The following is a 26,710-nucleotide window of genomic DNA, read 5'->3' on the forward strand; positions in this document are numbered from 1 at the left end:
GTGTGTAGGTGGTTTCGGAGGTGCAAAACGATTTATATAGGTATCTGTAAACCTAGTTAGGGAGGGAATATTCTCCTGCTCCTGAATTTTCGCTGCGGCGCGAATATCGATCGATGTTCCTTTCGGTGTGTCGATCGATGTGAGCGGTTGTTTTGCTGGACGAGGGTGGGTATCGACCGATGTGGAGTGCACAGCGTCGAACGATGTTGGAAACGTGTTGGTGAACTTGTGTATTTCAAGTCTTTCATCCTGCAAAGACATTTCTATTGCACGTTCTTTCCAGTAATCCTCATCGTATTCCTCGGTATGTTCCTCATGAGGTGAAGTAATTACAGTGTCAACTGCAAAACTTTCATGGAAACCACTGTCTGCCCAACTGCCTATGGAATAATCATCATGTCCTCTCCTGGTTGGAGGTTGGAAGGCAAAATGTTGGTAACAATGATTAGGTGAAGCGAAATGGTCAAGTGGGTGCATTACGTCGAGTGACGTGTTGTTGTGGTCATCGGTCACCATTGACACATTGGAATCGATCGATGGAAAGGTTGGGGTGTCGATCGATTCCGAGTACTCTGTTTCGTACTCCGATTCATACTCTGCTCCACAATGGCATGCGCCAATGAAGCCAAGTTCTTTCCCATAATCCACAGAATTAATTACCTTTCTCTTAGGTCGGATGGGATCGTAGTGGATGTTTGGGTCTATGAGCGTTAGACACAATTTGTTTTTGTTCATGTCACATACAGCTCCTACTGTAGCTAGGAAGGATCTTCCAAGCAGAAGTGAAGAGTTCCAGTTAAGCTCGATGTCTAAGACATGAAAATCTACAGGGACAAGGGCATTACCAATCAGTACCTCCAGATCTCTTATGATGCCTCCGGATCGTTTCTCTGAAAGATCCACGAAGGTGAAGGATTCTGTTGAGGGTTCGATGGTCAAACCAAGCTGGTCTGCCATGATCCTAGGGAGGATACTAACCGATGCTCCTGTGTCACACATTGAATGGGGAAATTCAACACCCTTGACTATGCATGGTATTGCAAACTTCCCAGGATCACTCTTCTTCGTCAATGTGATCCTGTGTTTCATCTTTCCTCTGACTTGATGAAACATTCTCCTAATGTCCTCCTCAGTTACCTTTGTTTCTCTGAAGAACATCCACAACCGGTGTGTGAAGTAAGCTTCATCAAAAGGTTTTTCGATTGGGATTCTGAGGACTCGTTTAGTGAAACCATCCATCTCCTTATCGTTAGCTTCCCTCTTAAGGTTTTTAGGAATCTTCTCCTTTCTTTTCCTTAACCTTCTCCCTTCAGATTCTTGTTCTTCTTGAACAGATTCTGTTGAACTAGTTAAAGGGTTGGGTTTTGGTTCGGGTGGGTTTGCTAATGGTTTAGGTGGTGGTCTGAGTGCATTGATGTAATCATTATCGATTGAGGGTAACCGCACTCGGTATGTCAGAGGTGCCTGTCGATCGATGGGAGGTGTGTTGTGACGATCGACGTCGGACTCACTTTGTCGATCGATGGTTGAGTTAACCGATCGATCGATTTTTTCATAGAAAGGGGAGGGTGGGTGAGGATGCTTAGCTGCGAATTCTTCATGAGTTAGAATTCGAACCGCATTGCATTCAGTCGAATTGGCAGACGACGTCGATCGATGATTGGAGTAATCCGTCCATCGATCTTCATCATGGTCTGTCGATCGATGCGAGTTCATCGACATCGGTCGACACCATTGGGATCCGCCGAGACTCATGGAGCTTTCGATTTTGAAATCTCCTTCCTCAAGGTTTTAATTTCTCACCACTTGCCAGACATCATCTATGATGGCATTTACGTGGTGTTTCCCCTTGTCGGCTCCTGCCTCTCTAGCGAAAGCTTCTTGCCTCTTTATAGTCTCGCCCGTCTGAATTACTTGGGTTTCAAGTTTTCTCACCTGAGTCCCTAAGGTCTCGATTTTGGTGTTCAGATTGTTGTAGGCAGAGTCTATCTTACCGTTGAAATCCACGGCGATTTGTTGTTGTCCCAACAGTACTCGATCAAGCATTTCTTCGATCTTGCTTTCCTGAGTCTGGGGTGGTGGATTTTGATAGTAAGAGTTCGAGTAGCTCTTGCTGTTGTTGAAGGGTTTTTGAAATTGTGAACTTTGGTTACTTCTTTGGCCATTTCCAAAGAAGTTTCTGTTTCCGCCCTGGTTTCCAAATTTCTGGAATCCGGTTCCTCCGATGTAGTTCACATCTTCTTCTCCTTCTGTATCTGCTACTTCTCCTTCAGCTGAACAGACTTGCTTCCTAAGAAGCTCGTGCACCACATCTAACTTAGCTCTTACTTCGTCCATCTGTTCCTTCCCGATAGAGGCTACAGACTTCTTCCGTTCAGAGTCAGTGTTTTTGGTGCTGCTGCTGTTAGCAAGGTTTTCGATAAGTCTCACAGCTTCCAACGGATTCCGAGTAGTGAAGTTTCCTTCACTCGCCGTATCAAGAGCCATTTGATACTGTAAGGCGAGACCTCGGAAGAAAGTGCTTAGCAGCTGCACTTCATTAAATCCGTGGTGTGGACAGTCTCGCTGGAAAAACCTAAATCTAATCCACGCATCTTTGAAGGACTCTCCAGCCTTCTGCGAGAATGTGGAAATTTTGTTCCGAAGTTCTTCAGCGCGCGCCTCATCGAAGAAGTTTCGTAAGAAAGCATTCTTGATGTCGCTCCAGGATGTTAAAGATCATGTGGGTTGCTGCCTAAGCCAGTGCATCGCTTCTCCATTCAGCGTGTATCTGAAGAGCTTGCACAGCAGGTAATCTTCGGGGACTCCTTCCATCCGAATGGCAGCGATTAGATCCTCGAACCGTTCCAAATGGTCCATAGGATGCTCGTGCGGTAACCCAGAGTAGGGTATCTGCGACACGAGAGTGTAGTATTGAGGCTTCAGCTCGAAATTCTGCTTCTGGATCTCCGGAAGTCGAATCGCTGATCTGTTGGAATAGTACTCATCTGGGCGATTGTAGTCGGCCAGTGGTTTCGATCGAGCGTCCTCATCTACAGGTTGAGCAGCTCCTGTAGCATCAGCATCAGGGATTACAGTTCCCTGAGCATCTATTTTCTGACCTGTTGCATTACGCAGATGACCGGCCTGGTCATACAGGTTTCCGTTCTCATCCTGAGTTAGAATAATAATGTTTACCATTTTTGACGACACGGTATCGATCGACGTACGCGGTGTAGTATCGATCGTTGTCGAACGATTGGGATCGATCGACGATGACGGTCTGGTGTCGGTCGACGGTTGGTTGTGCGTATCGATCGACGACGAAGTGGTTGCGTCGAGCGATGTGGAACGTTGACCTCTACGGATGGTGCGTTCCAAATGAGCAGGATCGTCTGAGAACAGCAAGTCTTTCTCCTTGTTGCTTCTGGTACCGCTGGGCATGCACCTGAAAAGACAAGAAAAAGAAAGATTATTAGAAAAGGGGGTAAAGAAAAGAATAAGAATAAATAAAACTAAATCTAATAGCGATCAAAGCTCCCCGGCAACGACGCCAAATTTGATACCACTCAAATTACCCTAAGGAGTGTTACTCTCATCAAAAGAGGTTCAGATGTAGTACTTAGGAATCGAATCCACAAGGAGCTAGGGAACAATTAAATCTAGTGTTTATTAATTCTAAAGGTTGTAATGTTTTAAATAAAATAGCAATAGTAACTAGCGAGTAAATGATAAATGTAACTTAGGTTGGAAATGATATTAGATGCAGGGCCACTATTCAGGTGTTGGAGATTATAATTCCTATAGATGCCTAACTGTTGCATGCATGATATATTAGAGCTCATTCGCTTAACTCAGTGATCAGCTGTCGCATGTACCACTGGTTAACAGACTAGATCTTGTGTCTCACCGGTTAGATGCAGACACAAGAGAGTGTCGATCGATAGTCTATTAAGACGTCGACCGATACACTTTTGCCAACATCGATCGATTGTCAGTTGAGGACATCGATCGACGGGTTCTAGCCAGGCCTATGCGCGAGTATGAAAATTCTCTACTAAGATTCTAAATTGGCGGTTAGCCCTCTCTAGCAATCCTAATATGATAGATAGATGTCAGGATGGGATAACAAGGGTGCTTGAATATGCAATCCTATGATCAAGTTCTAGTTAGCTAGGCTGAAACAAGCAATGAATACAAATCTATCATGAATATCACAACAAGGCAGATCTATAGTTTGGGGCTAATCCCACAAACCTATCTGAACCCTGGATCTAACAGTTGAACTACTCAAATATAGCAAAGCAATTCATATCAATAGATAAATAGAAACTCATAAAATAGATGATAAGAAAATGAAACAAGGAGTTCCAATCACAAGTGATCTTCTCTCCAAATGAAACTTGTAACAAAACTAGGTCTAGAAAAGAAAGCTCTCTCTGCCGTCAAAACACTTGCAGTATATATTCTACTAGGTTAAAAACTCGTCAGGGCATTTTGGTAATTTGGCTTGGCCTTGGTTTTTAAGTCTGCTGAATCCAAAATGTCGCGTCTGGTGTCTCGACATCGATCGATGGTACTTGTGTACATCGATCAATATTAATCTTCATCTGTCGAGGTATTTCCTGATATCGATCGTCAGCACTGATGTGCATCGATCGATTATTCTTCCTCTCGTCGACCTCTAAGTGGTCAGCTCGGATGAAATGTCTTTTAAGCTCCAAAATGCTCCAAAGTCATAGCTTTACTCCGAAATGCACCTGAACCTGAAAACATACCTAGAAGAGTAGAAAACATAGATATATATATATATATAGTAAAATACTAATATACCATGGATAAAAATGGGTCAAATCCAAGGTATATCACTAACCGTTGAGACACGAGATCTAGTCTGTTAACCAGTGAAACATGCGACAGCTGATCACTGAGTTAAGCGATTGAGCTCTAATATATCATGCATGCAACAATTAAGCATCTATAGGTATTATAATCTCCAACACCTGAATAGTGGCCCTGCATGTAATATCATTTCCAACCAAGTTACATTTATTATTTACTCGCTTGTTACTATTGCTATTTCATTTAAACATTTACAACCTTTAGAATTAATAAACACTAGATTTAATTGTTCCCTAGCTCCTTGTGGATTCGATCCCTAAGCACTACATCTGAACCTCTTTTGATGAGAGTAACACTCATTAGGGTAATTTGAGTGGTATCAACCACCCACCTCTCTTGGAAAACATAATTTTTTCCATTTCTCCCAGTGTATTCATCTTTTTGGTGGATTTGAACTCCACCAGAATTGAGCAATGACACTTGCTAGGTATTCACATATTTCCAAAGGAAGCAGGAAAGTAGACATAACGTAAGTCGGAAAAGCTAACAAAATGTATTTAATCATGTGGGAACCGAAATTCACACTGTCGATTTCCGTTTAAATAAGGAAACTAGGAAAACCTTAATTTCCCAGAGGATCCGGATATCTGCTAATTACCACACGTCAAGCAATCAGAACACGAGAATAACACTGATAAAGTATAAGAAATCGAAAAGAGAGCAAAGTAGATCTTATTCCGAATCTGCGTATGAGCGTTTACAACAAGGTATAGGCCTGGGCTCGACAGCTGTCGGCGAGATTCCTAGTTCTAGCAACCCTAAGACGGCTAAACCTAATTGAGTCGCAGCTCGAAATAACAAAAAACGGAAAATTGCCTAAATTGCTCTAAATACTAAGTTTGCTCTGAAAAAAGTTCTCTCTCTGCTCCTCGCCTAGGACTCCTTATATACTAGCTCCAAGGTCGGTTTACGCTTTTACTCTTCTGCCCTTAAGCCGTCATAGCATAAAAATGGAGATATTCCATTTTTCCCGATCTTCACAATTATCTTCAAAACTTCCGTATTTATCCGCGGAAACTTGACATTTATCCTTCCTCGTGGGCCAAGCGTGAACCATGCTGTGGTTTACGGGCTTTTGGTTAGGAAAAATCGTAGGATGGGCCTCGAGTCGTGTTTTAGGTCCCTTTGGGACGTCTTCCGACTCGACACGTTTACTACGAGTTTTCCGCGGTTTCTAATCCGCAAAGTTTGATCGATGAATTAGAATAGCGGGAAACATGGACTGAGCTTGCTACGGTCTTCGGGAGATAGCATTCGAAGGTTTGACGAGAATGCAATGACTGGTGTCGTATCGATGTTCGGAAAGGTTCAATCGCTACACAGCGACCGAACTTTGGCTCGAGCCCGGTCGCTACGTAGCGACCGAGCGAGACGAGTGCTCAGTCGCTACGTAGCGACCGACCTTTGGCTTGAGCTCGGTCGCTACATAGCGACCGAGCGGGACGATCGCTCGGTCGCTACGTAGCGACCGAGCTTGGTCGAGCTCGGTCGCTACGTAGCGACCGAGCGGGACGATCGCTCGGTCGCTACGTAGCGACCGAGCTTTGGCTCGAGCTCGGTCGCTACGTAGCGACCGAGCGGGACGATCGCTCGGTCGCTACGTAGCGACCGAGCTTTGGCTCGAGCTCGGTCGCTACGTAGCGACCGAGCGGGACGGACGCTCGGTTGCTGCATAACGTCCGGTTTCGAGCTTTCGTCGGACATCTCGATTCTTTCTTCCGTAAAGCTTTTTCGTAAGAAAGAGTCTATTTCGAAAAGTACTTCTTCGGAGAAATTCTTATTTTCTTCCTCGGACGTTTTGAATGTTAAATTTGTCGTAACCGTTTTTGACCCTAACAGTTAGCCCCCCAGCCCGTTAGAGTTGTGACTCTAGCGGGCGGATAGATTGACTTTGACAAGGTTAAGTGTATTGGACGAAATTTACATTTAAATTCCGCGGAAAAAAGTTGTCGAGACGACATTCCGAACCCATACTTCTATAAGTAGTGAGCTCTTGTCATTCATTTTCTTCACACCTTCCCTCCTTCATTCCTTCAAAAACCTTTCTAGTTTCATAATTTTCCTTTCAACATGTCTTCCTCCCAAGGTGATAGGAAGGATTCCGACGTCGAGATGGGTGAGGCCACTTCTCCGGCTCCGGTTCCAACTTCTCCGGCGGAAGTGCCGGCTTGTGTTGCCGGTCATCTTTCTTTCCGAGAGAAACTAGTTCGTCGCCAAGCCGAGAAAGAATCGGCTCAAACTGGCTCCGAGTTTCCGTCTTCTTCCGTGCAGGTCGTTGCCCCGTGTCATGGGACCGACGTCGTGGCTCTTCTCCCGCAAGCCCTACCTGCGGGATCTTTTACGGCTCCGATCCTCGTCGAGGAAAAAGAGAAGACCGCTGACTCTATGCCTCCGCCTCCAGCCAGAAAAGAAATCGTTCTCGCATTGCGTGCTCCTAGCGCTGTCCTGGCTACTCAGCCTAAGAGTCGGAAGAGGAAACTTGCCAAGAGCGGTGACGGGGAGACTTCGCAGCGAGGTGGGTCGAGCCTAGCATCGGGACTTCGCGGAAAGGTTTGTTTCTTGTTTGAATTCTCGATCGTCTTTCGTGCATTCTTTTCACGGACTTAGTCTTAAGAATTTTTACCGTTCGCAGTTCATATCGTTGATCGATGGGATGATCAGCGAATGTGGTTCTGAGACCAGTCGCCTTTCCGGGGAGTTGGTGGAGCTTCAGGGCAGATGGTCCGAAACCGAGGCTATGTTGACGGCTGTCGAGGACTCTCACTCTGCGAAAGTGTCGAAGCTCGAGGTTGCGATAGGAGAGCTTGAGAGGGACCTTGGGAAGACGGCGAGTTCCTTGCTTAAGGAAAAGAAGGCCAGGAAGGCCAAATCCTCGGAGGTGCGTCGACTCCAGCGTCAGATCGAGAGTGACGCGGGACTAGCGCGCCGCGGGATCCAAGAGGCTACGGATGCCCTTCGTGCGGAGTTTCAAGCTCGCTTGGCGAAGATTTCTGCTTCCCTGGGTTCCCTCGAGTGTATCCGGAGCAGGGATTTCGCTTTGGCGACGATTGAGGGCGGGATGGCCGTAGTTCAGTCGTTCCAAAGTGAGACTCCCCCGACCTTGGAGGCCGAAGAGGCCCGACTGTCCGGCTGCAAGGGAGATATGGCGGCCGAGGATGGAGATTTCGGTCTCATCCTGGCCGACCTGAAATCCGCTTGCTTCCTTCCGACGTGTTCAGAAGACCCAGAGGGGAAAGACCCGATGGTCGGAGAGAACGGAAGCGACGCGGCTCCAGGCTCGGACGAGGCAGCGGGTGAAGAGGGGGCATAAGTTCTGAGGGTGACTTGGGTTAGATCTCTTGCGAGAGATTTTTTTTATGTTTTTATGTTTCGGCCTTGAATGGCCTTGTTTGTATTTCGGGACTGGCCGTGTGTGGCTTTGAATCCCTGCCGCTCCGCGGCTTTTCTTTTTATGGTACGATAATCGGCTATCGTTTTTTTTTATGAATATGTGAATAGCGGAAAGAAGGTGATGAGTTGTCGTCTCATATCCTTCTTCGATTGTGAAATGTTTTATTCGAGATCTGTTTCGAGAGTTCTTCCGCGAGATGTGAACTCTGCGGGGGTGCTGAAGGTGTCGAACATAAACATAGAGGCATGGTTTAAGAATCTCCTATCTTTCGATATCATGCCTTTGAGATGTTAGAGACCAGTGCGCTGGGTTTAGGGCAAGACCTAGGTTTACTTTCGGTTTAAGGATTGTGCGGTGACTAACCGGCTATCGTTTTTCCTGTCGCGATTTCTTCCTGATTCGTATCGATGTAAAGTCCGCGAAAAGTTCTCGGCTTATACGACTTGTTTGATACGAATCGAGCATCTCTCCGGAGACCGGAAGTGCTAGACCAAAATTTTGGATTTCTTTTATAGCGCTATTATCCTTGTGTCGGATGTAAGAGAGTCATCTCCGTGAGATGGCTATGTCTGTTTAGGACGTTTGTGAGTTCGATGTGATCAGCATCAGACTTGGTGGCGCGTGCCGTTGTTTTGATTATTTTGCGCAAATAAGTGTTAGTGTGTGCATATATATGTCTTTTTTGTAACGGAGGTTTCGTTTGCTCGGAAGAAATAAACTTTGAGGCATCTTTTGCGACGTCTCGCGATGCTAAAGATTGCTTTTCCCAAGCGGCCGACTAATTTCCGAAGACCTCGTTCTGATTTTACGGGTGAGGATGTTTTGATAAGTCGAAAACACCTAGAGCGTGGTAAGAAGTTTTTTCGATTTTTTGGGAGTATACGAGTATACGTACCCACTCCCCCCCCCTTTTTAATGAGGGGGGACAGCTGAATTTGCCTTTCGACAAACTGCCTACGTACTCCTTGCGGAGATCAAGCCGTCTCGTAGTTCAGTGATTGCGAGTTGGTTTGTTTAGTGATAGTATTTTTTGAGATGCATCGCATTCCAGGTTCTAGGGATTTTTATGCCCTGCATGTTGGCTATTTCGTAAGAACCTGGTCGGACGACTTTTTCGATTTTATAGGGACCTTCCCAGTTTGCTCCGAGTTTTCCCGCGTTTCGTTCAGCGGTGTTTTGGAAGACTTTGCGAAGGACCAGATCTCCCTGATTGAACCTACGATTCCGTACGTTGGAATTATAGTATCTCGCAGCGGCGTGCTGGTAGTTTTGAATTCGGATGAGCGCTCGATCTCGGCGCTCGTTAATGAGATCGAGATCGTCCAAGAGCATAGCATCGTTGAGTTCCTCTCGTTCGGGTAAGAACCTTCTTCGAACACCGGGAAATTCTACTTCTGCGGGAATCATGCATTCCGTGCCGTATACCAGGGCGAAGGGAGTTTCTCCCGTTGCTCGCCTTGGGGTGGTACGGTGAGACCAGAGGACTCCCTCGAGTTCGTCGGCCCATCTACCTTTTTTGGCCTCTAAGCGTTTCTTCAGTCCGTCGAGAATGGTCTTGTTGATTGTTTCAGCCTGTCCGTTGCACTGCGGATATCTGGGAGTTGACTTGTTGAGTCGTATTTTCCACTTTTCGCAGAATGCCTCGAATCGGGTGGAAATGAACTGAGACCCGTTATCGGTTACGATTTCGTAAGGAACTCCGTGCCTACAGATGATGTTTTTCCATACGAAATTCTCGACTTGGACGTCTTTTATACTTGCGTACGAGTCCGCCTCTACCCATTTTGAGAAAAAATCGGTAAGGACTAGAAGGAAACGCTTTTGCTTTGAATTATGCAGAGGTCCGACAATATCCATGGCCCAGCGCATAAAGGGATAAGGCGATGTGATGGAGGAAAGAACTTCGGCCGGTTGTCGGATAGTTGGCGCATGCCTTTGGCATTTTTCGCATTTTCGTGCGAATTTCTCGCAATCTCCGATCATTGTTGGCCAATAGTATCCGTGGCGTTTGATTTTCACGGCTAGTGATCTTCCGCCGGAATGGTTGCCGCATGAGCCGGAATGTATTTCCTCCATTACTTTCCTCGCCTTTTCTCCTTCCAGGCACGTCAGGAGTGGTCCGGAGAATCTCCATTTGTAGATTTCGCCGTCCACTGTTACGTAGCGTGCGGCCTGTGTTCGGATCTTGCGAGCTGCCCATTTTTCGGCGGGCAGTTGCCCGTCGACAATGTAGTCTCGAATCGTCTGAAGCCATGGGGTATCACAGCCGTAATCAGATTGCTCCGATGGTGGTGGTATCGTAATTTCTTCTTCCTCGTCGTCTTGACCCTCTATGAGATTGACGACGACTGGCGGTCCGATACTCGGATGTTCGATGAATTCGACCGGAATTACCCTTTTGAGTCCTGGATCGGAACTTGATGCTAAGGCCGCGAGGGCGTCCGCCTGGACATTCTCGGAACGGGGGATCCGGGTAAGGGCGAAACAGTCGAAGTCTTGAGCTAGACCTTGGACCAGTTTGAGGTACGCGTCCATCCGTTCGTCTCTGGCTTCATACTCTCCGCTGAATTGACTGGCCACTAACTGGGAGTCGCAGTAAGCGTGGAGATTACGTATTTTTAAGCCGTGAGCCAAACGTAGACCTGCGATTAATGCTTCGTATTCGGCCTCGTTGTTTGAGGCATGGAATTCCAGCCTGAACGATTGTTCCAAGATCTCGCTCGTTGGAGATGTGAGACGGATCCCGATACCCGATCCTTGCTTGGATGAGGATCCGTCGACGTGGAGGAGCCAGGTGGAATTTGGTTCCTCATTGGTTATTGCTCCCGTTGGAAGTTCGACCAAGAAGTCTGCGAGCACTTGTGATTTTGCGCTCGTCCTTGGTCGGTATTCGATGTCATACTCGCTCAACTCGACCGCCCACTTAGCCAATCGACCTGATTGACTTGGGCTATGCAAAATTGTCCGTAAGGGAAAAGTCGTGAGGATGACAATCGTGTGGGATTGGAAATATGGTCTTAGTTTTCGGGCCGATGTTACGACCGCGCATGCCAATTTTTCCATCAACGGATACCTAGATTCGGCATCCAGCAAGGTTTTGCTTATGTAGAAAATAGGTTTCTGCTCTCCGCGTTCTTCCCTGATCAGGACTCCGCTTACGGCCGTTGCCGACACCGCGATGTACAAGAATAAAGGCTCCCCTTCCACGGGTTTTGCGAGGACTGAAGGAGTAGCTAAATAACGCTTCAGCTGTTGGAAGGCGTTTTCGCACTCTTCTGACCATTCGAATTTTTTATTTCCTCGCAGGACGTCGTAGAAGGGCAGGCACTTATCTGTTGATCGTGAAATAAATCGGTTAAGTGCTGCGATTCTGCCGGTCAGTCTTTGGACCTCCCGCTTGTTCTTTGGTGAAGCCATCTCGATTAGTGCGTTGATCTGTTTTGGATTTGCTTCGATGCCGCGGTATGTGACCAAGTAGCCGAGGAATTCTCCTGATGCCACGGCGAATCTACATTTCGTCGGGTTGAGCTTCATGTTATGGGAATTTAGTTGTGCAAAGCATTCTTCGAGATGTGACACGTGATCTCTTGCTTTGAGGGATTTGACGAGCATGTCGTCGATATAAACTTCCATCGTTTTTCCGAGTTGTTTGGAGAACATTCGGTTCACGAGTCGTTGGTAAGTTGCTCCAGCGTTTTTGAGGCCGAAGGGCATTATCTTATAGCAATAAGTTCCGCGATCGGTAATGAACGCAGTCTTTTCACGATCGTCAGGATTCATCCTAATTTGATTATAACCTGAGAAGGCATCCATGAAGGATAAGAGTTCGTTTCCCGCTGTTGCTTCTACCAATCGATCGATATGCGGTAGAGGGAAGCTATCCTTTGGACACGCCTTGTTTAGGTCGGTAAAATCTACGCAAACTCGCCACTTCCCGTTTTTCTTTTTGACTACTACGGGGTTGGCGAGCCAGTCCGGGTATCTTACTTCCGTTATCGACCCAACTTTAAGCAGTTTTTCGACCTCATCGTTTACTGCGGCAGCACGTTCGGGTCCTAGCTTCCGTCTTTTCTGTTTGACGGGTTTGAATGTTGGGTCGATATTCAGCTCGTGACATGTTATGTTAATGTCGATTCCCGGCATATCTTCCGCAGCCCATGCGAAAGTATTAAGGTTCTTTTTAAGACAGGTTATGAGTTCTGTCCTTAAAGGCTCGTGGAGATTGGCTCCAATCTCGACGCAGCGTTCTGGGAAGGCTTCGTCGAGACAGATCGTTACCACGGGTTCGCATGTTGGCTCGCGTTTTTCATCTAGAGCTGCGATGCTGCGAGACTGCCAGAAGAATTCCGCTGAATCCTGACTTCGCGTATCTTTGCTGGAGGTCTTTTTCTCCGCTTTCTTAGGAGTGATTTCGAGGATCGGTCTCTTTCGTTTTAGTTCCGCGGCGAAACAAACCTGTGAAACTCTCGGATTTCCCCAGATTACCTCGACTCCGTTAGGGGTCGGGAACTTGAGGCAAAGATGGTAGGTTGATGGGATTGCGCGCATGGTGTTCAGCCATGGCGTTCCCATGATAACGTTGTAAGATGCGGGGCGGTCAACGACTAGAAACTCTGTGATGTTTGTCACGGTTCCGGCTTTGACAGCGAGTCTAATCGATCCATAGGCCATGGTCGTTTCCCCCGAAAGTCCTAGCAGTGGGCTTGGGCATTTCGCGACTTCGGATTGATGATCCCCATCTTTTCAAGAGTGTCTTTGAAGATGATATCGGCCGAGCTTCCGGTATCGATTAGCACTCTAGCGACGTCGATATCTCGAATCGTCAACTCGATAACAAGGAGATCGTTTCGAGGTCTGGCTCGATCGATCGTTTCTCCCCCCTTGAATGAGATGACGTTCGCACACATCGAATCTTGCATGTCGTACCTGATCGTTGAGTGGCTTTTGCGGGTTAGATTGATCCGTAAGTCCCCCTCCTTCTAGCGCCAAACTGTGGGAACCGAAATTCACACTGTCGATTTCCGTTTAAATAAGGAAACTAGGAAAACCCTAATTTCCCAGAGTACCCGGATATCTGCTAATTACCACACGTCAAGCAATCAGAACACGAGAATAACAACGATAAAGTATAAGAAATCGAAAAGAGAGCAAAGTAGATCTTATTCTGAATCTGCGTATGAGCGTTTACAACAAGGTATAGGCCTGGGCTCGAGAGCTTTCGGCGAGATTCCTAGTTCTAGCAACCCTAAGACGGCTAAACCTAATTGAGTCGCAGCTCGAAATAACAAAAAACGGAAAATTGCCTAAATTGCTCTAAATGCTAAGTTTGCTCTGAAAAAAGTTCTCTCTCTGCTCCTCGCCTAGGACTCCTTATATACTAGCTCCAAGGTCGGTTTACGCTTTTACTCTTCTGCCCTTAAGCCGTCATAGCATAAAAATGGAGATATTCCATTTTTCCCGATCTTCACAATTATCTTCAAAACTTCCGTATTTATCCGCGGAAACTTGACATTTATCCTTCCTCGTGGGCCAAGCGTGAACCATGCTGTGGTTTACGGGCTTTTGGTTAGGAAAATCGTAGGATGGGCCTCGAGTCGTGTTTTAGGTCCCTTTGGGCCGTCTTCCGACTCGACACGTTTACTACGAGTTTTCCGCGGTTTCTAATCCGCGAAGTTTGATCGATGAATTAGAATAGCGGGAAACATGGACTGAGCTTGCTACGGTCTTCGGGAGATAGCATTCGAAGGTTTGACGAGAATGCAAGGACTAGTGTCGTATCGATGTTCGGAAAGGTTCAATCGCTACACAGCGACCAAACTTTGGCTCGAGCTTGGTCGCTACGTCGCGACCGAGCGAGACGAGTGCTCGGTCGCTACGTAGCAACCGAGCTTTGGCTTGAGCTCGGTCGCTACGTAGCGACCGAGCGGGACGATCGCTCGGTCGCTACGTAGCGATCGAGCTTGGCCGAGCTCGGTCGCTACGTAGCGACCGATCGGGACGATCGCTCGGTCGCTACGTAGCGACCGAGCTTTGGCTCGAGCTCGGTCGCTACAAAGCGACCGAGCGGGACGATCGCTACGTAGCGACCGAGCGGGACAATCGCTCGGTCGCTACGTAGCGATCGAGCTTTGGCTCGAGCTCGGTCGCTACGTAGCGACCGAGCGGGACGATCGCTCGGTCGCTACGTAGCGACCGAGCGGGACGATCGCTCGGTCGCTACGTAGCGACCGAGCGGGACGATCGCTCGGTCGCTACGTAGCGACCTAGCTTTGGCTCGAGCTCGCTCGGTCGCTACGTAGCGACCAAGCTTTGGCTCGAGCTCGGTCGCTACGTAGCGACCGAGCGGGACGATCGCTCGGTCGCTACGTAGCGACCGAGCTTGGCTGAGCTCGTTCGCTACGTAGCGACCTGTTTCGAGCTTTCGTCGGACATCTCGATTCTTTCTTCCGTAAAGCTTTTTCGTAAGAAAGAGTCTATTTCGAAAAGTACTTCTTCGGAGAAATTCTTATTTTCTTCCTCGGACGTTTTGAATGTTAAATTTGTCGTAACCGTTTTTGACCCCAACAAATCAACACTTCCTTCTCTCCTTTTGAGAGCCATCTACCTATCAATCCATTCACTCTATGAATCAACTTATCCTTGAAAAATGCAAAAAGTTTGCCCTTGGAACCACTTATATCTGGGATACCTAGCTAAGTTTTCATTCCTCCTTCGTTTTGTATTCCGAGTGAATCTTTAATCTCTTGTCTAATATTTGCATTAATCCGTTTACCAAAGAGTACGAACGATTTATCAAAGTTGATACATTGACCTGATGCTTTACCATAATTCCTGACTACTTTCATTACTTCTTCAAATTCACGGGGTTCTGCCTTACAAAAGAAAAAGCTATCATCAGCAAAGAGAAGATGGGATTCCGAAGGACACGTGCGTGTGACGCGCATCCCCGTTATCTTCCCTTAGCTCTTTTCATGATTGAGAAGGCTAATGAGCACTTCCGTACATAGAATAAAAAGGAAAAGAGACAAAAGATCTCCTTAGCGTATGCCTCGACCAGGAACAATATTTCCTCTTGGATGTCCATTCATGAGTACCTTATATTTCACCGACGTAATGCATCGCATTATCTAGGTGATCCATGTCTCTGAAAAACCCATCTTACGCATGACAGCTTCAATAAACGACCATTCCATCCTGTCATATGCTTTGCTCATATCTGTTTTAATTGTCATTTTTTTTTACTGCATCCACTTGGTTTAGTTCTCAGAGCGTGGAACATTTCTATAATTTATGTAGTATATTTTTGTTTGTAATTATGTGTGGATTGGATATCTACCTAATCATGGTCAAATGTTATGAATGTTCTAGGGAAAAAATAGAAAACAGTTAATATGCATATAATTTATGTATCTAAACTATTAAAAGGGAAGTACAAATAGTATTTAGCCCTAAGTTTCTTACAATATTTACCAACATATACCACTAACATTAAAACTCAACATTTTGATTATTTAATATGATTTATTCAAATTAAATTTAATAATTCAAAATCAAAACTACTCATTTATTATTTTCCAAAATAAAAATTACCTTACGATATCTATTCCTATATTTAAGCAAATACTATATCAATAAACTATCAAATAATCTTTTCTTATTTCTAATCTTGCAAATCACATCAAACATTTATTATTAACCTCAAAATGATTACCTTCCATAATATATTCCTATATTTAAGAAATCCTTTAAAAATTTGATATCAATCAACAACCACAACATCCTCATTTGTTCATATTCTTGCAGATAACGTAAAAAATCTAATATTTAAAAACCTTTATTCGATAAGCAACTAACAAACAGACCATTCTAGGAATAAGACTGTATATCATATTCGCTATTTAATACTAAAAATTCACAACTAACAAAATCTTAGTTATTAATACGCGATTGTTTCAACCCTTTACTAACAAGCTATATATACCTATTCCCCAATAACATTCTACGAAAAATCACAAATAATCGAAACAAATCAGTAGATCAGTAGATTAGGAACAACCTTCGTATGCCATTATCTCCAGGCGTAATCAATAGATCTATTTTCTGTAATCCTTTTAGTGAAAAAAAATCACAGGCGTTTAAGAATATCTCACCAGAACAACAGACATCGCCGCCGAAGAGATCGGTAGGAGAAACCAATGTTATATTGGAAAGTAAAAAGTCACTAAAGGCAATCATTATATGGCCTTTGATTTGTTCTTCAGGTCCACTAATTTTTGGGTTACAATTGATAGTAATTTTTGTATCATAACCAAAAGGCCAAAATCAATTCATATAATTAGGCTTTGTTAATATAATTACTACAGATACATATTTTTTTGGAGTTACTTTTCCAATTAGTTTCATAGTTTTTATCGATTTTTTTCTTTTTAAAGCTATATAAACAAAAGAAAAAAATTTATTTTCCAATTTTTTTCATATAATTATTACAAATTTCTTTTTTTTTTCTTTTTAATGCTCTATTTTTTTAATTTTAATATATTTTTAATTATATTTTTTATTATTTAATAATACTATTAAACCTCAACTACATGCTCTAATATTATATACTTTATGTTTAGTTTACCAAGCAAAATAAAAAAATACAATATAAGAAGAATAAAACCTCATAGTTTATAAATGTACACTAAACCGAATAATAAAGATGCACCAATGTTAGAACTCAATAACATACGAAACAATAACATGAATTTTTCAAAACCACGAAAAACATATAATTACATAGAACATACACCCGCGCGGGCGAGCGGGTCAAAAGCTAGTTATGTTTATGTTTGTAATTATGTGTGGATTGGATATCTACCTAATCATGGTCAAATGTTTATGAATGTTCTAGGGGGAAATAGGAAAACAAGGTTCAAAACTAAGCTTGTGACTCGGTTCCGTGTAGATCCGTTCAGTTCAGGGTCTATCAGTTATAGAGAAATTGTATCTAAATAGTACTTGGTAGGATTTTGACTTGGATCCAGTTTGGTTTCACTGTTTATTAAATGAAAATATATGTGTATACTTTAACCGCACTATAGAATTAGTTAAAGTGTCTGAGCGGTCACAAACGCCTTTATAGTTAAGAATATCTCCAAAAGAAACTCTATAACTTCAAATATAGAGTTTTTTGTTCTCCAAAATAGAACTTCAAAATTTCAAATTTAGAGTTTGAGGAATGAAACTTCAAATTTGAAGTTTCACTACTCAAAACTTCAAATATGAAGTTTCATCTTTTTATTTTCATTTTGATCCAAATAATTAGTTACACATCACATTTATGATTCTTAAGTATTTTCTCATTTATCGTTTTAATCCATAATTTTTTTATATTTCATAAATATTTCAAATTTGTTTTATAAATTCAAAATTTACATATAAAATTAAATAAAAATTTGAAATATAATTTATAATATTTTAAGACTATAATTAGACAACAAGAATATTACAAAAGAAAGTTAATAATTTTTTTAAAAATATGATAAATGAAGACATAACTATTTGACAAATTTAAATATTCCAAAAACACTAATAATAAATTTACTCCAAAACCTCCAAAATTTTTAAAATATTGTCCAAACAAATGTTGTGTAACCCAAGATGGAGCATTACAAAAATAAATTTTTGGAATAATGTGGTATATTATTTTTAGTTTAATACTTAATTATTTATTTTTATTTACAATTTTATATATTTTGTGTAAGATTTTATTAATTAATATTTACTGTTATATATTTAATGTAAGATTTTATTAATTAATATTACTGTAATATTTTTATATATGTTCTAGTTATTTATAAAAGTTATATGGATTTATATTAATTAAAAAAATATAAAGACCATAATGTAAAATACAAATAATTTTGAAATTGAGTTTGAAGTTTTGCTTTTGGAGAAGAAAATTTTGAAATTTCAAATTTAGAGGTTTGCAACTTTTTGGAGATGCTCTAATGCAACCTGAGTTTGAGAAATTAAAGATCAATTTTTTTTTTAATTTGTTTTTTTAATAAATGGCAGTTGTCTTCATCTTTTTCCTCGTGCCATCCCCCTTTCTAAACCTTAATTTGCAGTCTGCTTTGGTGTTGCAGACCTAAATTCTGTTACGAGGCCCATTTGTGTGAGAGGCCATTAGACTAATGGGTTAGATTATATGGGCTAGATCACAAGTGTCTTTAACTTAATCTAGTAATAAGAGTATACTAGATTTTGACCCGCGCTTCGAAAGCGCGGGTTTTATGGGTTATATACGAAGTTAGATATGAGATAGTATTTTGAGTATATTGTGTATTATTATGTTATAAAGTCGTATTATATCGAATACAAAAATTTGTTTAAAATTATATAACTTATGAATAATTTTATTTGAGATTTTTATATACACTCTTATGTAACTCTTTCTTAAGTATGAAAATTTTACCCAAATTTGATAAACAAACCAAACCGATACAAAATACAGGTTGAGGTTCGGGATTGGGAAAAAATACCTATGAGATTTTTTTGGACCTGCGGGTCTCTGTTGGACTCTGGGTACCCAAAGTATCCAGAATGTTTTGTTCATATTATGTATATTTGAGTAATTCATATATGTTCTCAGTATAAAAATATTATTGGAAATTTTAGATTCGCGTTTTCTGTTATAGTTTCAGGTTTTGGGTAAAATTTCAAATTTTAAAAATATATTTAAAAAATTGGATATTTTTGGTTCTAGAGTAAGATTTTGGTCTTTTAGATATTTAGTTATTTCTCGTATTTGTTTGATTTTGGGTATTTTTGTGTTCTGATTTTTTGGCTTTTCATATTCTTTAGATATTTTTGTCCTAAATACTCGAACCGAGCTAGACTCATTACGTAGCCAAATTACATAGTAAATTTTACAGATACTTGAATTATTGACTCAAACTGACCTGGAACTAAAAGGAACTGATATGAACAAAAAAAATTGAAATACCTAGTTGGATATAAATGTCTAAGACCCAAAGAACTTGTACCTCAAAGAAACCGATTTTTATTTGTCCCCAAGACCCAGATGCCAAATCTAACCTTTCATTATATTTTTGTGAATTTTATAAAAGTTACATTTGTTCAGTTGGTGAAACTTAAGATTTATTTGAGAGATTTTTGGCTAATTTAATAGTATAGATTTGTAAGTTTTTTGTTGAGCAGTAAAAAAAAGATTTGTTGGATTTTTGATAATTTTAAACTTAACTTAAATACTAAATTATTATTTATCAATAAAATAAATTAACTTAATATATAATTTTTAAAATTATCTTAATTATGAAGTTATTGAGACATATTTTAGTGAAGAATATAATAAAGTATATCTGATATTATATTTTTCGTGAACCAAATTTATGTGGTCGTATATATATGGTATAATCTTTTCGTTTCCAAAAAGATATGGGTCCAATAAATAAAAGCTTTGACTAAATAATTGTTAGAGAAATTCAAGGTAATATATTGTTTGTCCAAATCAAAGAAAAACCAAAATATTATTAGTTAATGAAAGGGTCCAAACAATATTTTTAAGTAGATTTATTAAAACTCCTTCCCTTTTAATAGTATTGATGAGGAGAAGTGAGAATGCGAGAAAGATCATCTAGAGATTAGATCACTAATGTTAATGGAGAGATGAGAGTACCTTCTTTCAATTCTCTCACGTTTGTAAACACTTTTATTTTCAATATTACCAGTATTTCTTGTGTATCTCTATGTTACCAGTTCCGATACCAAAAAGTATCAAATTCATCATTTTAATTCATGGTTTTTTCCATTTACACATAAAACATCAAGATTTAACATATAATCACTGGTTATAAATTTGAAAAGCAAAAAAAAATCATCTATTGGTTGTGTAGTTACATAGGAATTTTGGATTAATGCGGTTATCCAAAAGGTTCTAGGTATAAACCGCATAACTATGTGATCTATATCCATCAGTTAAGGGTATGACTGGTTTCCCCGCTACCACCTGCAAACACATTTTTTGCGGTTGGTAGCGGTTGTTGGCGTTTTGCAACAATCACTCAAACCAATCTAAATCATTCTAAACCGCTTCAAACCGTTATAAACCTCAAAAATTCAAAAGTTGGTTCCAGTTATCGTTTGAGGTTACGTGATGATAATTTTTTTTATTTTTCTTAAAAACAATATAAATACAAAAATAAAATATTCAACAAAAATTTAAATTTTGAATTATATAAATACTAAAATATATCTATTATATTTTAATTAATATTATAAATTTTTTAAATAACAATATTTTCTATAATTCTTAAACATTTAAAGGGGAAATTCTCATAAATAGACAATTTTCAAGTTTTGGTCACAAAAGTAGACCACAAGGAGGAAAGTGACCAAAATGTTTATTTTTGATAGGTAAAAAGACCCTAATACCCTAAATATATAAAAAAAATAAAGAAATAAAAAATGAAAATTTTTTTTTTAATAGTTTTAGATTATATGTTTTCAAATTCAAACTCTTTTATAATTTTTTTTTTTTGAAATTTGTTTTTTCGATATTTGTTTTTTAATTTTTTTTTTCAAATTTTCTTTTTGTAATTCGAAAATACTTTTGGAAACTATTTTTAAAATTAATATTTTCAAAATTTTAATATTTATTTTTTATTTTATAAAATTTTAAACCTCAATCCCAAATCCCCACCCCTTAACTCTAAACCCTAAGGTTTGGATTAGTTAACCCTAGGGGTATAAATGTATATTTACCTCTTTAATGAAACATTTTGGTAATTTTGATTCTTAGAGTTTATATTTGTGACCAAAACGTTTTTAGTGATATCCTTGGGTATTTCCCAATTTAAAACTATAACTTTCTAAATATAATTTTTATATTTATTATAGTATTATGATTTTGATATTTTTATAATTATATAAAATGTAAATATTGTTAATTTATTATTTAACCGCTGCTGCATTTTGTAGTTAACCAGTCATAAATATCCCGCAAACACACCAATTTATAACCGTAAAACTAGTCTTACAAATCTCTTAAAATTGCTAGAAACCGCAACCACCCGCATCCGTAAACTCCCGCAACTACAACCGTAGCCGCTGCATTTGAACCAATCAGGCCCTAAGTCTTTCAGATTCGAAACTGAGCTAAACCAATCTATTTGGACCTGATCATGAGAGAGAGAGAGAGAGAGAGAGAGAGAGAGAGAGAGAGAGAGAGAGAGAGAGAGAGAGAGAGAGAGAGAGAGAGAGAGAGAGAGAGAGAGAGAGAGGTATTTGATTCAGGTTAAAAGTCGCGTGCCTAGCAAAACAACAAATGGGGTAAACTACCTATTTCCACACCAGAAGTATCATAAAGTAGCAGTTCCACACAATCTTTCAACCTCGACCTAGTTCCACATATTAGAAGTACTAAAACTTATTTCTCCCCAGTCAGAAAGATCAAAACTCATATCCAAATGAAGGTTTGACTTGGTTTAAATGGTTTGAACGTAAACCGATACCAAGTTAGTATGTTTTGGATCGAATTTAAAACCCATGCCAACCTGAGATCCAAATGCAAACCTGACCTACCTTCCCAATCATACTTTGGTAAATTTTTAAAATCAGATTGTATCGATTCAATTAGGTTAGCCATTGGTTAAGTTTAAAATTTTTGAATAGTACCCCGATCTAAGTCGGATTGTGTGGATTTTAGTTCATACTTAATATATTATGAAGATACGGATTTTGATCTTTTGGATTGGAGAGAAATAGGTTTTAATACTTTTAATATGTGGAATTAGGCCGAGGTTGAAAAATTATGTAGAACTGTTACTGTATGAAAAATTATGTTGTTTACCTCAACAAATGAAAAATAACATTTTGCCAGTCACATCTTTTTAAATTTTTGATAAATTTTTTTAGGGAATTGTACTGACAAGATTTCTCATCATCTGAATTTTCACATGACGAATATGAAAAATAAGAAAAGGAGAAACAAAATATGTTAAAAAATAAAACAAAAACAAAAACAGAAATAGAAATATTAACTGGCTTGTGGCAGCCAAGCGTTCATAGCGACGTTGCTTTTTGATCCTTCGATGTCGGCTCTTCCTATCATTGTGAAGCAGAATTCACCAAGTGTTGGATTGTTCACCCACCAATAGGGAACGTGAGCTGGGTTTAGACCGTCGTGAGACAGGTTAGTTTTACCCTACTGATGCCCGCGTCGCAATAGTAATTCAACCTAGTACGAGAGGAACCGTTGATTCGCACAATTGGTCATCGCGCTTGGTTGAAAAGCCAGTGGCGTGAAGCTACCGTGCGCTGGATTATGACTGAACGCCTCTGTAGAAACCCGTTAAAAAAAAAGTATTATTATTTAGTGGTCGTACCGCGGGCAATGGATGGTCGAAGAATTGATCATGGGTGAACCATAAGCTGCTGGACCATGGTTAGAAAAGTGTTAGATTGATCAGAAGGATGTTTTGGAAGCATAACATTTTCGGAAGCACGACGGTTTAGAAGCTCGACGTTTCAGAAACCCGTCATTTCTTAGCCACTAAGTTTTCCGCAAAACTTAATGGCTATCACAAGAATATCATTTGGAAGATATTATAAGTTGGAAGCAGGACGGGAGTTAAGCAGGACGGGAAGTAAGCATGACGGGATCGAAGCACGACGGGAAAACCCGAAGTTTGGCGAAAACCCTAATTTTGGTATTATCGATTTTTCGAGGAAGCCGGAGGCTCGGGAAATATTTTCCATCAAGGTCAGGATTCACTTGGAGTTTATTAAAAATATTCATCTCATCAGAACGGGCGTAGAAAAATATTCGGGATTGATCGCGGGACGAAAATTCACCGGAAGGGTCGAAATCAGTCGAATGGACCGAGAAGCTCGAGCTGGTCTTATCTATGAGATAAGGACGTGATGTAACCTGCCTGGCATGGTATGTGGCAAGGGAAGCAGGAGGTGTTGAAGCCCAGGAGAGCACAGCATGCTGATTGACACCCAGAAGCACGAGGTGCCGCGAAACCTGCGATCGGAGCATGCTGAGCGACATGTGTGCGCTGAGTGTCAATCTGGATGAGGTCAGGCCGTGGATCAGACATCTGGAGGGCACGGTGTCACTCTGCATGATGTCCTGGTCATGCCATCAGACATGTGGAGCACGAGGTGCCGCGACGCATGCGTCCGGAGCCATGCGAAGCGACACACGGGCTGCCACACGGCTTGTTTCTGATTGGTTGCTGCATCCTATATAAACCCCACGACCCCAGCTCATTTCCAACCATCCAGCACACCTGAAACTCAGAGAAAAACGTGAGAGAGAAAGCTAGAGAAAGAAAGTTCGAGTTTCGATCGTTTTCGAGTCTTTTCGACAGTTGTCGAGAACAGTTATTCTACTCGATTCGAGTCTACATCTAAGAGAGGTTCTGCTCGACTCAAGATCAGTTCAGAAGTGGGTCTACTTGTGAAGGTCAAGAAAGGGTTCGGAACGTAGAAGACGGATTCGGGGTCAAGGCCACAGTCAACCAAAAACAGTGAGTTATAATCAATTGTTTGCTAAGCTGTTTTTATGCAGGTTCTCATTACTTGGAAGTTGGATCATGGCAGGAGGCCAGGTCTAAACTAAGTAATGGTTTGATTAGTTGATAGTAATGGTTAGGTTGATAGCATGCTTAGTTATTACTTGAGAACCATAGTAGCATGCTAATGGTTAGGTTGATTGGTTAGCAATTTCTGATTGCTTAGATGATATCGTTAGGTTGCGGATAGTTAGATATTCTGGAATTAGTCTTTATGCTAGATTCTAGAATATATTTGATTGTGTTTGGTTGTGATGATTGTGTGAAACCTTGGTTATATTACCGGGTTTTGGTATTTGTTATGTACTGGCCGACAGCATTGTGTAACCCACATTGCTAGGCATGTGTAGGGGTGAGTTAGTGTTCCTTCAGACCTCGTACCCAGCGGGTTCAAGGAAACCCCTTATTCGCTGGATCGGGAAGACTCAGAGAGACGGGGTCATGGCCTATGGCTGAGTGATTACACGACGGTGTAATGTGGCAGTGACCCGATGGACTGTGGGCTGTCGCGCGGTGACCCGAAGGACTGTGGGCCGCGGTCGGTTGAAAGTTCCTTCTTCCTGGCCTGTGTGGTGGGAAGTTAGGATATTGCAGATAGTGAAGGGGGAACCTAACGTCACCGGGGCCCGAGTTATATATATATATATATTTTTTATAAAGGGATTTGGTAAACCCTAGTTTATTGGGATATCGATTTACAAAGACTATATTATAGTATCGATATTTTACTCGTATTATTTTACTACAGGTTTCAGATTTTATATTATTGCTGCTATTCCTGATTTATGCTATTAGGTGAACCTCTCGCTTTAGATTGTTTGGGGTTGGGATAGCGAGGGGTTGTATTTGTTAGTTGGGGATTGTAACTCACTGAGTAATGCTAGATTACTCACCCCTCACTCGTTGTTGTTTTCAGGTGACCAGTAGTTTGTAGCGGTCGCGGGAAGCTAGGCAGGCTGGTGTAGATTTTGCATCTTTTTGCTTGCGACGTTTTCAGACTATAAGTATGTATCTTTTGCTCGATGGCATGCCACTACGCTTATAATATTTTGTGTGTTATGAACCGAATATGATATAAGATAAATAAATCGATGTTTTATGTAAATGCCTTGTTGTTTCTGATATTAGCTTTGTCCAAGCTAACACAACGCCAGGTCGGAGTACTGGTTGAGAAGCCTTAGGCTTCGATCTGACGGGACGTGTTAGCGGGTGAACCGGCCAAGTCACGAATTGCACTCTTTGTGACCAGGTTGGAACGCCCCTAACCCGTCATGTAGCGCTCCCGGGCCTTGGTAGATAGTCAGCCGTCGGTCATGTTCTTGTTTGATTGTTGGCCGGTGGTTCGACCTATACCTAGAACGGTTCGGGGGTGTTACAGAGGTGGTATCAGAGCATGGTTTCGTCCATGCGTGACACAAGTGCTTTCAATGTTTTATCGAGTCAAAAGAGTCGCAAAAAGATGTTTTAGGAAACCAGCCGCTTCCCGCATTAGGTTTAAATAGGAATAGGACTTACCCTTTTATGTGTGTGCAGATGGCTAATCGCGGGATAGGTGATGATGGACGAGATCGGATTTGGGGAGAGGATAGGGTCTCAACAGGCAGAGGATTGGGTTACAGATCAGAGCAAGAGAATGGAAATGGCGTTAGTGAAATGTTTGGACACGACAGGAGCCCTCTGCAGAGAACAAGATCTTTTCCGGTGTACGGTAACCCGACCAGAGTTACAAGGGAGGCCAGTTTGGCAAGCGTTAGTCCAAGTCGTAATTGGGAGCAAAGACATCAGCAAGATCAATCCGCTCAATCAAACCCGAGGACAGATCAGAACCGTGCCACAGAAAGACCACAAGATCAAGGAGCAGAAAACACTTTGAAGCTGTTGCACGATGTGATGACCCAGGCACTTAGTAACCGAAGCACACGTACTCATACCCCTGAAGTTTCCAACAAATGAAAAATAACATTTTGCCAGTCACATCTTTTTAAATTTTTGATAAATTTTTTTAGGGAATTGTACTGACAAGATTTCTCATCATCTGAATTTTCACATGACGAATATGAAAAATAAGAAAACGAGAAAAAAAATATGTTAAAAAATAAAACAAAAACCAAAACAGAAATAGAAATATAAAACAATCAGTTTACTTTACTTACAGCGCCTCACTCACTTCTCTCTCTCTCTCTCTCTCTCTCTCTCTCTCTCTCTCTCTCTCTCTCTCTCTCTCTCTCTCTCTCTCTCTCTCTCTCTCTCTCTCTCTCTCTCTCTCTCTCTCTCTCTCTTATGATGCCAATTGGCGACTCCGACCGACGTAAACCTACATATTCTGGCACCGGATGTAGAAACCCGTTAAAAAAAAAAAGGAAAAAAAGAAAAGAGTGGTCGAGTATCTTTGTGGTGGTCGAGTCGCGGGCGATAAGGATCGATCGAGAAGTTTTGAAGTACGAAGTGGGCGAAGAAGTGATCATGAGTGAACTATGAGTCAAATAAGTTGCTCGACCATAGTTAGAAGATGTCTTAAATTGATGAGACAGACGTTTTGGAAGCATAACATTTTTGAAGCACGACGGTTTAGAAGCTCGACGTTTTTGAAGATTGACGTTTCTTCATCGCGAAGTTTTCTCGGAATATCTTGTATCAGTAAAATATTATTCTGAAGACATTATAAGTCGGAAGCAGGACGGGAATTAAGCAGGACGGGAAGCAAGCACGACGGGATTGAAGCACGACGGGAAAACCCGAAGTTGGGCGAAAACCCTAATTTCGGTATTACGAAATTATTTGAGGAAGCCGGAGGCTCGGGAAATATTTTTAAAGGATATCAGACATCATATGTAGTTTATTAAAAATATTC

General features: G+C 41.4%; 1 non-coding gene across 1 annotated transcript; it reads left to right on the forward strand.

Annotated features, from left to right (window-relative positions):
* The first annotated feature begins 2,542 nt into the window (after window positions 1-2,542).
* LOC125576757 lies at window positions 2,543-2,648 on the forward strand. The gene has a single exon (XR_007315183.1). It is a non-coding gene; the product is annotated as a small nucleolar RNA R71 (small nucleolar RNA).
* Window positions 2,649-26,710: the final 24,062 nt, after the last annotated feature.

The sequence above is a fragment of the Brassica napus genome, chromosome A7 (genome assembly GCF_020379485.1).
Source record: "Brassica napus cultivar Da-Ae chromosome A7, Da-Ae, whole genome shotgun sequence".
Lineage (NCBI taxonomy): Eukaryota > Viridiplantae > Streptophyta > Magnoliopsida > Brassicales > Brassicaceae > Brassica > Brassica napus.